This window comes from Elaeis guineensis, chromosome 1 (assembly GCF_000442705.2).
Source record: "Elaeis guineensis isolate ETL-2024a chromosome 1, EG11, whole genome shotgun sequence".
In the NCBI taxonomy this organism is placed as follows: Eukaryota; Viridiplantae; Streptophyta; class Magnoliopsida; order Arecales; family Arecaceae; genus Elaeis; species Elaeis guineensis.
The window spans coordinates 12,927,886-12,943,528 of record NC_025993.2 but is presented as its reverse complement, the minus strand read 5'-3'; the positions used below and the strand labels follow the sequence as shown (position 1 = coordinate 12,943,528).

The 15,643-nt window shown below is 35.7% G+C and overlaps 1 pseudogene; it reads left to right on the top strand.

Annotated features, from left to right (window-relative positions):
• Positions 1 to 2,347: 2,347 nt before the first annotated feature.
• Positions 2,348 to 6,378, top strand: LOC105038090 (probable serine/threonine-protein kinase At1g01540; annotated as a pseudogene).
• The last annotated feature ends 9,265 nt before the right edge of the window (positions 6,379 to 15,643 follow it).

The window sequence follows — 15,643 nt, the reverse complement described above, 5'->3', positions numbered from 1 at the left end:
ATGACATGAATACATGATGAAAATAATTTACGATTCATAATTGTGAAATATACATGATTTATGCGTGCATGATGAGCTTATAATTATTTTATTATATGCTCTATGAAATAATTATTTTTACAATAATTGTTATTTGCTAAATAATGTATTATCATAGAAAACTTATGCTTGATCCGGTAAAGAAGCGGAAGTCTACTTACTGAGCTAGTGTAGCTCATATTCTTTTTGTTTTCTTTTTCATGAACAGAGAAATAAGGCTAGGACCGAAGGAAAGAGAATCCAGGCTTGAGGATCAGCAAAGCAAGTTTAGAAATTTTGTTCTAGGAATTCAGTTTATGTTTATGGATTGTAGTCATTATGAATTTTAAGACTTGGATTATTTTATCTTTGGATTTAGATGCTCTGAACCAGTTTTGGTTTAATTAAATATTTGAATTGAACTTTATTATTACATTTATTCGTGATACACCTGTTATTATATTTAAGAAGATGAATTTTGGCTTCGTGTTATCGTGGGTCCATCCCTCAGTAGCATGGCCGTGTTATGTCCCGGGTTTGGGGCATGACAGCTATAATATTTCTGGATAAAGAAGAGTTCAGGTCGACATATACTTGATCTGAATATTTCTGCCAGCATAGATGTCTGGAGAGTATAAGGGCGTTCTTTATTCAGATCGGTAAAATACTGATCCTAATCCATTTTATAGGTATATTGGTATGCTAGGATTTGATACTTTAAGATTTGATCTCGTATAATGATGCCATGTGTCTCGAGGCCGGTTTAATGCACCAACAGTTGAAAACCTTAATAAGATAATCATGCCTTCAGGCAAACATTACATTACAATGATTACATGCATAAACATTTCCAAAGCAAATTGGTAGCTGACAGGGAATTAAAGATGTTATCACCAAGGCTCGGGGAAGAAAGAAATACTGGCGGCTCATAAATATTCAATTTTATTACTTGTCCCAGTCAATTATAACGTAATTTACATTCAATTATCATTATATTTCAAGTCATGGAAGAGTAGTCTAATATCTTCTATATAAGCAATTCGTGGTTGCTTACTCCATTATCATGAGCAACCTCACACTTCTTAACTATGTTGCCTAAAGCCAGGGCCAGTTATTTTTGAATTTCAGTCAATAGCAATAAATGATATAGGAGGTTTTGAGTAGAAATGTCCTTTATAAATTCCATTTCGAAACTATTTTAGGTCAGAAAATTCTAGTGATTTGCTTTAACACATACCTTAAAAGACTCCCAATAAAAGTAAATGGGATGGCATTTTTCTAGAGTGAAATTATTAAAGAAAGTTTTTCTTTTTTTCTTTTTTTTCCTTTTTCTTCATTTCATGTTAACATAAAAGGAAATTAGAGCCCAGATTACCCCAATAGATGTAATTTGACTTGACAAATAATAAAGTTCATGACCCTCTCCACAGAAGTTAACGTCCAAAAATATGTTGAGGATCCAAGTAACAGATCCCTAGAAAATGTTTTCCTCCATACTTTTTCATTCTGAATTTGCTTTTCCAATCAAATTGACTTCTCTATCTATATTTAACCACAAAAAAACTCAAATTCTTCCATTCCCTCTTCCCTTTGCAACAACTAAGTCTAAATCTATTCCATACCCAGACCTCATCCATCCAGACATCAAGATAAAGGCTCTAAAAACCCTAGAAATTGTAGCTTTAGTGGATCAGATCAAATCCTCAAAAAAAAAAACTCCATAAAAAAAAATGCATGGCATGTTTATTGAAGACATGACAGTAAATAAACTAACATTATAGTTAAAACCTATTGTACAGAACCAAGATAAATCAAGTGAGGCTCCATAAAATGATCCATATAACGTCTAAACAACAAAGTCTATTTTTACAATCTGATGTCAATTGTGATGCATATTCCAGCATGAACCTTTTCTACAAGAACTTCAGCTCAACCCTTCATATAGATCTCAATGCTTAAACTAAACAATAAACCAACAATTTCGTTAAAACATTTTGTACAGAACCAAGAGAAACCAAGTGACACTCAATAACAAGATTCATAACGTGTCTAAAGAACAAAGTCGTTTTCCCATTCTGATGTCGATAATAAGTATTGTAACACATGTTCCAGCATGAAACCTGATGCGCACAGAACTTCAGCTCAACCTTGCATATAGTTCACAATGCTTAAAATAAGCAATAAAACAGAGTTGAGTTTTGACAAGCTTTGATGAGAAGAATGCCTTGGTTTATGACACAGAGGTAGTGCAGTTGTTTTCGAAGTTTTTGCATGGCCATTTGAGAGGATCAGTCTTTTATTTACTCTTGGTGTCGTTGTGCCTCTTAGGATGCTGGTTTATGAGTATGTTGATAACTGGAACTTAGAACAGTGGCTTCATGGTGAAGTTGGACCTTGCAGCCCTCTCACGTGGGATATTCGCATGAATATTATACTTGGAACAGCAAAAGGGTACACCTTTTCTTCTGCTTACAATACTAGCTTAATTGTTAATTCTAATCCTGTTTCTTGATTTGAAATCCAAATGCCGCATGCAGCTTAACGTACTTCCATGAGGGGTTGGAACCGAAGGTAGTTCATCGGGATATTAAATCGAGCAACATTTTGCTTGATAAGCAGTGGAATCCCAAGGTTTCAGATTTTGGGCTTGCCAAGCTCCTGGGGTCAGAAAGGAGCTATGTAACGACAAGAGTGATGGGAACATTTGGGTCAGTTTTTACTTCAAGCATAGTTCTTTTAGCTATCATATGTTTTTATTTATTAACATAAGAATTCTAAGCTGGTCATGAGAAATGAGGGGAATGTTATTGCTTGTTTCTGCTGTGGTAGTTATGTTGCTCCCGAGTATGCTAGTGCTGGTATGTTGAATGAGAGGAGCGATGTGTATAGTTTTGGGATTCTTATTATGGAAATCATTTCTGGTCGAAACCCAGTCGACTGCAGCGGGCCTCCAGTAGAGGTTAGTATGGATTTACTTCATACCAGAAGTTTGTTTAGTGTACGTCAAAGTGCATTTACTTGCATTATATTGGAAGTCTATTTATCAAGCTGCTCGGAGTTTTTCAGGTTAATCTAGTTGACTGAAGGGGTTTTGGATCCTAAATTGCCGGAAAAACCTTCTTCAAGGGCATTGAAAAGAGCTCTTCTAGTAGCTCTGCGTTGTGCGGATCCTGATGCACAGAAAAGCCGAAGATGGGGCATGTGATACACATGCTTGAAGTTGATGATTTTCCATATCGAGATGTAAGTCCAACTCACGCCATTTGGTCAAAATCCATTGCCACTAAGCCCTTTGCACTAAAAAATTATTTATCTCTTCTCGGTGTTTCGGAGTTGAAATCATAGACCTTTCTGCCATTAACTCAATATCAATTTCTTAACCCTCTTGGCAGCCATGCAGCCTCGTGCTCCGGTATTGAATTGTTTGCTTTCTCTTGGGGCTGGTTTATGTTTAAAGTTTAAACCACTAGTTTGGTACCTTCTCATGAGCATTAGAAGCAGTATGCATCTGGATGTTTTTTTTCCTTAGTTTTTTCTATTCTACTGTTTATGTGGAAAGGCTTTTGAATTTTTTGATTTGATGCCTAGTGTTTAGAAACTTGAGGATGCTAAACTTCACATCTTCTTGGTGTTCCTTTGGCACTGGAAGATGCTTAGCTATGAATTAATTTGTAGTTTGCCTTTTCCATCACATGGAACATTAGCCTGTATATCACAAGGAGTCATAAATTTCTCATGTCAGCCTATAATTTTCATTCCTGGCGTCATAAATTGGAATTATGTTGTCGTATTCCAATTTTGGTCATCTAGTTAGCTTTCTTGGTTTCTTCTCATGTGAAGGTTTTCTTTGATTCTTATTTATACTATTGGTTTGTTAATTCTCTTTTCTTCTGCAGTGATGTTTGCGTGTAAGCAAGAAACAAAATGCTATTCATGTCAAGGTAATTTCTTTTCTTGTTACCTCAGGAACGGCGCACCGGACGAACATATAGAAGCAGCCCTCATGAGAAAACAAGTTTGTTAGAAAAGCCAGTGACTGAATCGGGCGATAGTAGCGGGTACGAGAGCAATACCAACGTCAACGGACCTTCTAGGTGAAGAAAGCAAATGGATAGCTGATATGGTGCAATTCATATAACATTTTAAGCATCAAATGATGATGTTTGAAAGGTTTGATCTCTCCCAAGTTCCAGACCGAGCAACACTTTCAGAAGTCAACTCACAAGCTCTCATATTGCTTCTCTGCTCGAACTGGCTTATTCATATGTCATGCTTTAAGCTGTATATGTAATTCCAAGTTATCTTATATGAGATTAGTTTTGTGGAGCTTTGGCTATGTTCATTGTTTTGTCTGTTGTTGTGTTGTGTGATTCAGATAGCATGTAGTGAGAAAATTATGTATAGCTAAAAGCTCTACTTTATTCTGTTTAATTACATTGAAAAAATAAGAGCTATGAATTTTAATCATTATTTCATAACTTATTAGCTTTCTTGCAGGTCATCATTTGTGTTTCAGAATTTGAATAAATAAAGACATTTGCAATCCATGCAGGGCCTCAAAAAGCCTGGAGAGTATGTGTAATTGTATATTAATCTGAAGATAAAGGGGGAAAAGCAGATTTTCATGTAGGAAGACTTGTAACATTCCTTCTGCTTCATGAGTAATTTGGTTGAGTGAAGCTTGGGAGGTATAAAGAGATTTTCTTTAGTATTCACAGGAGTGGAACATGAGGCAGAATCCTGCTGCATGTTGTCACCTGTTTGAGGACAAAATATTGAGAGGCACAGGGCACTACACCAGAGAACAACATTTAGACTACAGCAGATTGAAAGCAACCAACTATATATTTTGCTGCAAATCTGGCAGCAGTAAAGAAAATAATTAGACTGCATGATGGCATGCTACATATGTGAGGAAATGGTTATCTAATTTTGTTCCAGGAAAGGACACAACACTTAAAAACTCACCAGCAAAAAGTTGTGTAAATGCAGTTGGGGACCGACTATTTCGCCATAAATCTGACACCACCATTATACTGCGTTCCGGGATGCACATACGGTAGTGCAGGGCAAGCACCAATAATAGAAGGCACCATATACAAAGGCAATGATTCCCGAGGAAATAATTCTCAGTACCTACAGCATCTTGCATCATGGCCGTCCGTCTGTGCTCTCTTATAAGTGAATGCCATACCCAGTTGTGTGGGGTTTTTGGACCTTACAATATAGGAAATATGTGCGTTTACTGCATAATTCATGACCAACTTCTAATTTATTTTTCTTAAGACTTGATGCACGAACAAAAGTGAGTTTCAGCTCATAGATTGAAGAGTTTAGTTTCTTTGTTTTTTTTGGAGACATTAGCATGTGAAAATAAATTAAGACTACCCCACCAATCATTCTCTTGAAAACGTTTCAACCAGCATGACATGCATGACCATTGCCTTCAAGAAATCCAAATGGACTCATTGTTAGGAGTTTGTGCGACTAAAAGCTTGAAATTTATAAAATTGTTTGATATCTAGTTCAAGGGAGGTGTTCGATTACTATCTGGTTACCCAAATAGAATTACTACAGTCATCTTAAATCATTAGTAATCCCCGTCTAAAAACAATCTGATCTCTGATGATTTAACAACACTGTATTTAAGGGGTGCTTGGTTCGCGATCAAAATCAGAATCGGAATAGGAATCGGAATAGATTAGAATCGGAATCGAAATAGCCAAATCCTCTAAAGTGTTTAGTTCGTAACTAGAATCGGAATCGAAATGGATGATTCTCATTATTGTTGTTTAGGTGATATAGATAGAAATCGAAGTCAACTTAAATTTTTATTTTTATTTTTAACTAAAATTTTTAAAAATTAATTATTTTAAAAATTGATATTAAATAAAAATTAAATATAATAATAATATATTTAAATTTTTTAAAAAATTATCATTAAAAAAATATAGATAGTAAATATTATTTTATATTAAAATATTATTTTATAAAAATTAAAAAAAATCTAGCCTCGAACCAAACCCACCCCCCCGACCCCAGGCGACCCCCGCCCTCCCCGATCCTGGCCCTTGCGCTCGCACCCCACAGTCCCTCCCCCCTGGCGCCGTGTCCGCCACCCTTCCATGCCCCCTCCTCTCTGTTTATTTGGATACGAACCCTTTGCGGGCATTTTGTCCCCCAACACACCCTCCTCCTCGATCCCTCGCTCAGACTTCATTTAAGGAGATCACAATGGAGGTGCTGAGCATCGCCTACCAAGAGTTCGTCGTCGCGGTAGCTGGTGCCCTAGAGGTCAAGGAGCAGTCTGACGGCCCGAAGTCGGCCGCCACCAACGTCGCTCTTGAGCTCTTCAAGTAGCGTTGGGAGCTCTTCAGCATCTCCTACAACTAGGCTGAGGAGTTCGTCGAGTTCATGAAGGAGTGGATTGGCTGCGAGTGCCTCGTCGATGAGGCCACCCGCACCGCCCCCATTCGCCCCCCTGCCGCTTCTGGGATCTCGTCCATCAGCGTTGTCTGCCTCGAGCGGATGAGCAAGGCCATGCGGTGGCTCGTTATCGAGCTCCAGCATGGTGCCGGGGCCATCGTTGGTGCCACTCCTCATCTCCACACCTTCACCCTATCATACCCCGAACCCAATACCTGGGTCGATATGTGATCGCCGCATACTCCTTAGAGCAAGCCTTAAAAAATATACAAAGTCTAAAATAATTATTTCAACCTCAACATCCATAATATTTAATTTTAATAATAATTAATAAAACTTACATAATTACAATTAAATTCCTTCAATCCTCTGATCACATATCAATGACACTCTATCCATACATCTGCTCACTCGCAAATTCAAATCATAGCCAATCATGAGCATCCTGTAACTCTAAAAATAGAGGGGTGTGAGCTTTACAGCCCAATAAGAATCCTATATATCACATCAGTATAATAATATAATTTAAAAATAATGATAAGCAATAAAATATAAATTCTTATATACAATATCTAGAATACTGAAAATATCCATAAATTATCTGTCTTGTCAAAAGAGATGCATCATCATATGTTAATGGGTGAAATACTTTTATTCAGCATTTGTTTTATATCTTGTCTTCCATTTCTTTTTTCATAATCATATGATCTTTAACCTTTTTCTTTCTAGCTTTGGACTAACCAAGTCTATACCTCAGTCTCCATCCGAACAAATTTCTACTCATAAACTATCCCAGGCATGAGCTCTTGGCTGGTTGTCCTACGTATGAAAGTTCGTGAAAAACTATCCTAGGCATAAACTCTTGACGGACTATCCCAAACATGAGCTCTTAGTCGCCGATCTACGTATAAGTCCGTGGAGACTGTCCCAAGCATAAGCTCCTGACAGATTGTTTCAGGCATAAACTACTGACGGACTATTCCACATGACGAGGCTAGTCCAAATTATTATTTTTTATTTTTATAAAATTATAATATTTTAACTTCATTAATCAATTTCAATTTACAGTGTGATCAAGATAAATATATCATACCCATATAATCATGCCATCAATATGATACATATATATTGATATAACATACTTATATTTAAAAATTATATAAACAAATAATGGTGTCTCAAACATAACAAATTCATCAATCATAAATTTAACGATGCAAAATCAATAATACAAGACCAATGATAAAATAACATATATATAATGATGATCATGTACAAAGATTCTTATCTCTATCGGTGATTGATCCAAGTATAAGAATCAACAAACTCTTTGATTTACGAATTTCAAAAATAAGATATTTCACTCAACATCTTATATAGATAGTCGCATCTCTACATGGCCATGATCAAACATAAAAATTATATATTAAGAAATTACGGATAAATGATCTTAATAACATAAATCCAGGACCTCTTATAGGATTAACCAAAATTGAGATTTGTCTAAGTATCTAAACTCTCCACTAGTCTATAAGACTTTTAGAGAGAAAAAATCCATGAAGAAAGAAAAAATTTTAGAGAAAAAAATAGAGAGAGAAAGTGGGGAGAATCTTCATATCCTTCAGAAGAGGCAATCATGATTGAGATCATCAGAGGTCATATCAGGGTGATTCAATATAGATTAACTATGATCAGATGCTATAAATTTTGAATAAAGATCGGGCTAGAATCCAACATACTGTACGAATTTTGAAGTAATTTTAGGTCACCTTATTGTCATCTCAAATTTGTCCTAGGATCCATGATACAGTTAGAGAGAGAAAGAGAGAGACCTTAGAGAGAGAAGGAGAGAAAAAATCCTCTCTCTCTCTTTTTTTTTAATTTTTTTTCTTTTATTTTTTTTCTCTTTCTTTTTTTTTTCTTCTTTTTTTTTCTTTTTCTTCTTCTTCTCTTTTCTCTCTTTTTTTTTCCTTCTTCTTTCACGGGAGAGGGAACCCGCGTCCCTCTCTTCCTTCTTTTCTTTTACAGAATAGGCGAGCTCTTGCTCCCCCTTGTTCCCGATGAAGAGACCCTCCCCCAGCTGACCACCACTCAGGTCGGTGGGGCAGTCCCTGATGACACCAAGCGGCTGGGTCCAGTGATCGGCGACAGCAACTAGTGATGAGAAAAATAAAAACAACATGGAAAAATAGGGGATCTTCTAGTTCAATTTTTCTAATAGAATCTGACGATAGTCGGTCAGAATCTGAGCTTCTAAAGAGTGCAAAAGAGGGAGAGGAAGGCTAATCAAAAGATGTTGGATTCTTACCTTAGATTTTTCAGTGAGGATTAGTTGTGATTCCCACAAACACGATGAAGGTTTCTCGGAAAGCAAACTCCAACGATCTTCCTCAGATTGTCCTTGATTCTTGATGAGAGGAAGAGGGAAGAACCCTCCCCTTTAATAGGGCCAAAGGGGAGGAGTTTGACTCCTTCCCGATGGTGATTTTTGACTCCGTTTGGAAGTCGCTTAGAAAGAAGAAGACTCCTTAACAGAGTCTTCTTCTTAATTTTTTTTTTGAGATGGGTTATTATATTCTCTTTCCCTTAAAATAATATTATCTTCAAAATTAAGTTATGTTATGTGAGATGTATTCTAAAAAATATACATTCATCATGTCATTCTAACGCTTCCGATAATATCTTACATATTATTTATTTCTCATGATTTTGTTATAACAAAATTATTTAAAATCTTAAATTCATCTATTTTTATTGATTTCTTAATTTTTTTGAAGAACAGTAATATTTTAAACTTATATTAACATACCACAGTTATTTATCTAATACATTTCATTTAAAATTTATAATTATCTCAGACTTTCTGTGATAGAAAATAAATAAAGGCCGATCATCGGGGGCTCTTCACAATCATCAATTTTTTTCTTCTTTTGACCTTTCAATAAATTTAATAAGTAAAATTTTATCTTAAAAAAATCTTAACCTTCTATGTCAGTTCGAATAACAATTTTAAATTTTAAAAATATGAGATCTGTGTCAAGAATTTTACATTTGAGCTAATAAAAGAACTATCAAGCTATTAATAATAAACCTTGAGATATATATAGGGTTTCTTGACATTATCTGTAATGAAATAACCTACTAGCAAAAATTGCACGGCTATGATCAAATTAGGTCAAAAATATTAGTAGCATCCTTTCATTATTAATAAAATTCTTCCTTATTTACAACTAATGTATTCCATCACAATATCTTTTGATTTAAAGGATTAATATTTTTAGTCAATTTAATTCACCATACTTTTACTACGCATTCTGATCCTAATTTATCAAATTATATAGATTTATCAAAAGATAAATATATCTTTGTATATTAGATAAAAATTATATAGTTTCTTTATTTTTACTATCCCTTGAGCATAGTGTATCAAAATTAAATCTTCATCCACTTTCTATGTTTAAAATCGTTACATAAGCTTCACCACTCCTCAAGAATCCAATATATCTAGAACTAATTTATGTCAATCTTTGATTTACCTTACAATCATTTAGACAATTTTCAAACCAACCTTTCTTTGCAAAAGAATTAACTCCAACTTGAACAAACTAGAAGAACTCAAGTAAGCATCTTTGTAAATAGAATCAACTTAGTTATTTTTTATAAAGCTCCCTTCATCACAACCCTTTGTATTAATAGATAAATCCATACAAAATATTATCCTTTATATAAGTCATTCAAAATTTAACAATAACAAGATATCTTAGATCAATCCAGAAATCTAAACTTTGACTTGAATAATTAATACACTTCACTATCTTCAACAATCACAAAAAAAATTAAAAAATCTAATCCAAAATGGTAATATGAATTATTAAAGCTTTCATTATAATGTATATATCATACTCTAACAAAATTAATTTTCTTATTCATTTAATAACAATATCAAAATACCTTAAATCCACTTAGAAAAATAATTTTTTTGATTTGAAATTCAATGCAACTTGAAAGATCAAGAAATTAGATCCAAATATGATATTTTGAATAACCAAAGATTTTACCAAGACATATATCTCATATTTTTATAATAAAATTTAAGTATATATTACTATTATTATTATTATTATTTTAATCTAATTTCAAGTTTCATATATGATTTTCTTATATGTTCAACATTCAAAAATATTTTTTTTTCGTATAATATAATTTTTTCTTAGACCACATTCTAACTAACTTCCTTTTGATAAATTCAAAAATTTATAATGATCAAACAATTAACATCAAAATCAAAAAAATTATTATGATCTCCATCCATATAAGTTTAGCATTCTAAAGTCATCGAGTTTACCCAACATAACATATCAATACCTCCCACTTCATTTCAAGGTCAATACTTCTCATACTCAGATCAATCCTACTCATTAAAATCTAAGATATAATTCGTCAATTCTATTATAGACATCATATGCCACTTATGCATAAATTTTATCATAGTATCTATTAATTCAAAATTCAAATATTGAATCATTTTTTTTATGTCTATCATGTTCCTCATGATCATAGCCTCAAGTTCAAATATCACTAAAGTCATAATTTTGAATAATTATAACCTTAAGCTCAAATACCACTTAAGTCATATTCTCTAGTAATCATAATCTAAACTCTAATATCATTCTATCACATCCTTAATGATCATAATCATAAGCTTTGATATTATTTATCATATTTTATTGATTATAATCTTAAAATTTTGATATCACTTGTGTCACAGTCTCTAGTGATCTTAAACCTAAGCTCTGACATCATTCTGTTACGCCCCGAATCCAACATTGGTGCGGACACCAGAGCCATCAAAAATCGACAACATGATTTAAGTTCGATTTGGATCAAAAAAGCATCATTAAATTGATTCTACTTCAGTTATTTATTTTCAGTCAATAAATTTTAATGCATTTGGCTTTGGGTCCATAGGGCCATACTTGGATTTGTCCACGTCACCTTTGGAGCCACCACTCTCCACATGCCAAGAGAAGAAATATGCATGCCAGCATGTGCCGTGCTCATGTCAAGTTGTGTCAAGCATCAAGCACCCACATGGAGTTCCATTTCTTCCTTAGAATTTCTTAAGAGTTCTTGGCTACTTACTTATTTTGTTGAAGGTTGATTTCTTTCCTATGGTAGATTATAATGCTTTACTTTTTTGTGGAGGGTTGATTTCTTCCTTGTAAAGATAAGAGATTCCTAAACAAACAGGACCCTTAGAGTCCTATATAAATCCTTGTATCTTTCATGAAAAAAGACAATGAATGATTTTATAAACTCCACAAATACTTGTGTCAATCACTCCGAGAGGGAGAGGGTGTGAGATCCAAAATCACCCCACAAGGAGAGGGTGTGAGGCTCACTTTCTATCCTATTCCTTCTACTTAAGATTCAGTGTTCCTACGACTTGGATCGACTCCACCATCTACCCACGCAAGCCTATTCCGTCAAGAGAAGATCTGTCTCCTCCAGAATTTTCATCTGTCGTGCTGAGAGAAGGAGTGATTTCTTATTCTACAGATCATATGCTGTCAAGGACCTTTGTTCCTTAACAGTTGATCTTTAATTTTTTTTTTTAATCCGATGTTGGTAAAGACCTAGTTCTTTATCGATGGATCTGTTTGGTTAAAAGATTAAGAGCCCTAATCAGAGTAGTTTCTTAACTACCACGATCCGGATTCTTATCATCTTCTTGGATTTTCTTACGGGTTTAATATTTTATTTTCTCTCGTTCCATTCTTATTTCTTTTTTTGCATTTACTCGTGAGCATGTTTAATTTCTGCTATCTGTTTATGAAATTTTCTATTGCTAATTGTTTACTGATCTCTAGAATGGCATTCGTCTGTATCATTTAGATTGATCTCGCTTTAGTCTCGTATCAATCAATCACGCCTCCTGAGCAGAGTATAGGCAACTATACTGTCTGTCCTGGGAATAATGAGCCACTGGTCGGACGTGATTTATTGTTGATGAACAGAAGAGAGCTTGATTATTAGGATTGATTTTCTTTTTAGGATTGTCCCACATCAATTTGGTATCAGAGCAGGTTGATTAGGGCTTTAGTTTAAATTCAGCAATTTAAATTTTCGCAAGTTAAATTTTCGCACTCTAAATTTCGTACTTTACTTTCAAGCATTTTAATTTTTTATTGCACCTTATTTCTGCATCTTAGAGTTGCATGACCACTAGATCAGGTACCTGGTATCAACGTCCTACTTTCCCATCCAATCCAATATGGATCCCAATATAGCAGCCATCATTAATGCTCTGACTGAAAAGTTTGATGACATGAAAAATTTTATGAAAGCCATGGATGAGAGAATAGTGGTATTAGAAGAAGCTAGGCAGAAACAACCTGAACCTGAGTCTCTCCGACTACCTATAGGACAAAGAGGTAGGAATCTAGAACTTGATCGACCTATAGGGGCACGCCCGCACCATAACCAGTTCGATCAAGATGAGCATATTCTTAGGAATGTGAAAGTCGAAGCCCCAAATTTTGATGGTTGTCTAGATCCGAGAGAGTATCTAGATTGGGAATCAGGTATGGACCACTATTTTGGATGGTACGAAATGTCTGAAGCAAGGAGAGTTAGGTTTGCTAGAATGAAATTGGTGAGGCAAGCCCGACTTTATTGGAAAAGTGTTGAGCGTCTTCTCAATCAGAGAAGACAAGATCCGATAGAAACCTGGGATGAGATGAAAGAAAAACTCAGAGAGAAGTACCTCCCCACCTCTTACCAATAAAGACTTTTAGATCAATGGCAGAGGCTTACTCAAGGAATAGATCAGTCACCGAGTATATCACGAGATTTGATGAATACCTCATGAGATGTGGAGTAGCTGAAGATAGAGTTGTTACCTTATCTAGATTTAGAGCTGGATTACGAGAGGATATTCAGCGTGAGCTCTTTCTGCGAGAGGTAACCACGTTGGAACAAGCTTATCAACTTGCCTTAGATTTTGAAAGATTTTCTAGATATTCGACTCTCCGTCGTCCTGAACCCAACCGAGTAACCCCTTCTGGATCGAGACCTAATATTAATCAAACTCCTAGTAACGGACCTCCACTTACAAATCCTATTGGGAGAAAAGAAGATAAAGAAAAATGAGCTATAGGAGAGTTATCAAAAGGAAGTAGTTCTCGATCTCATTGCTTCAAGTGCCATGGTTACGGTCACTTTGCTGCACAATGCCCCAACCGATCATTATTCGTAGAAGAATTAGAAGGAGAAACTCTAGAAAATATGGAGGAGGAAGTTTATGAAGCTGATCCAGATTTAGCCGAGCAATTTGAGAGTACTGAGGACATCCTAGGTTATGCCACACCTGAGTCAGACCTTAGGCTTGGAGTCGTTAGGTATGTCCTAGCCCAAACTAAGGAAAGTGAAGACTGGCGTAGGACCTCTATTTTTCATACCTTCATAAAATTTGGCGATAAAATTTGTAAGGTGATCATTGATAGCAGTAGCTGTATCAACGCCATCTCCACCGACACGGTTAAGCGATTAGGATTAACTCCTGTAGATCATCCTAGTCCATACCGTGTGTCTTGGATTGATTCCTCCTCTATTCTCATCAAATTTAGATGCCGTGTGCCCATCCAGCTTCATTCCTATCATGATCATGTGTGATGCGATATCTTACCCATGGAAGTCGGAAGTATCATATTAGGTCGGCCTTGGCTATTCGACAATGATGTTACGATTTATGGCCGTACCAACTCCTGCAGCTTTACTCATCAGGGTAAGAAGATCACGATTAATCCTTCTCCACCTAAGGCTACTAATAGAAAGATAGGCGATGGACCAAAAGAAAATCTTAAGAAGAAAAGCCTCAATCTGATAGGTGCTAAAGAATTAGAGACGATCATGAGTGAAGGATCACCAGTTTGGATGCTCGTTGCTAGAGAAGTTCGTGAGGATTCTAAGGTGGATTATCCTAAGGAAGTAGCTAGCCTTCTTACTGAGTTTCATGATGTCTTTCCTGAGGATCTTCCAGATTACTTACCGCCTATGAGAAACATTCAACATGCCATTGATTTAGTTCCTGGATCTACCCTACCCAACTTACCCCACTATAGGTTGAACCCTAATGAGCATGCCGAGCTACAAAGACAAGTTGGAGAGCTGATAAAAAAAAGATTTGTGAGGGAGAGTTTGAGTCCTTGCGCAGTTCCTGCACTACTGACTCCAAAGAAGGATGGTACATGGAGGATGTGCATAGATAGCCGTGCCATTAATAAGATCACCATTAAGTACCGCTTTCCCATCCCTAGATTAGATGACATGTTAGATATGATGGCCGGATCCACTATCTTTTCTAAGATCGATCTTAAGAGTGGTTACCATCAAGTAAGGATTAGACCGGGAGATGAGTGGAAAACTGCTTTCAAGACAAAAAATGGTTTATATGAGTGGATGGTGATGCCATTTGGATTATCTAATGTCCCTAGTACCTTCATGAGGTTGATGACCCAAGTACTACGATCATTTATAGGAGTATTTGTAGTCATATATTTTGATGACATTTTGATCTATAGTCGAACTAGGGAAGACCATTTAGATCACCTCCAAAGAGTGTGTCAAGTTCTTAAAGCAGAAAGCTTGTATGTTAATCCTAAGAAGTGCGCTTTTATGACAGACCATATCATCTTTTTAGGTTTTGTTGTTACCCCCAATGGTGTATCTGCTGATCCTGAAAAGATTAGAGCAATAGTTGAGTGGCCGGTGCCCAAGAGTGTGCATGACGTGCGGAGTTTTCATGGATTAGCAACCTTTTATCGTAGGTTCATAAAAGGGTTTAGCACCATAGTCGCTCCCATCACTGACTGCATTAGAAAGGAAAATTTTGAATGGACTAGGGCAGCCAATAGAGCCTTTTTAGACATTAAGGATAAGATGACTCATGCCCCAATCTTACGTCTCCCTGATTTTTCTAATGTTTTTGAAGTAGCGTGCGATGCGTCTGGAGTTGGGATTGGTGGTGTCCTTAGTCAAGAAGGTCATCCGGTAGCATACTTTAGCGAGAAACTTAACGATTCTAAACTCAAGTATTCTACCTATGATAAGGAGTTTTATGCGGTAATTCAAGCTTTAAGATATTGGAGGCATTACCTACTACTGCAAGAATTTATTTTGTACTCTGATCATGAGGCCC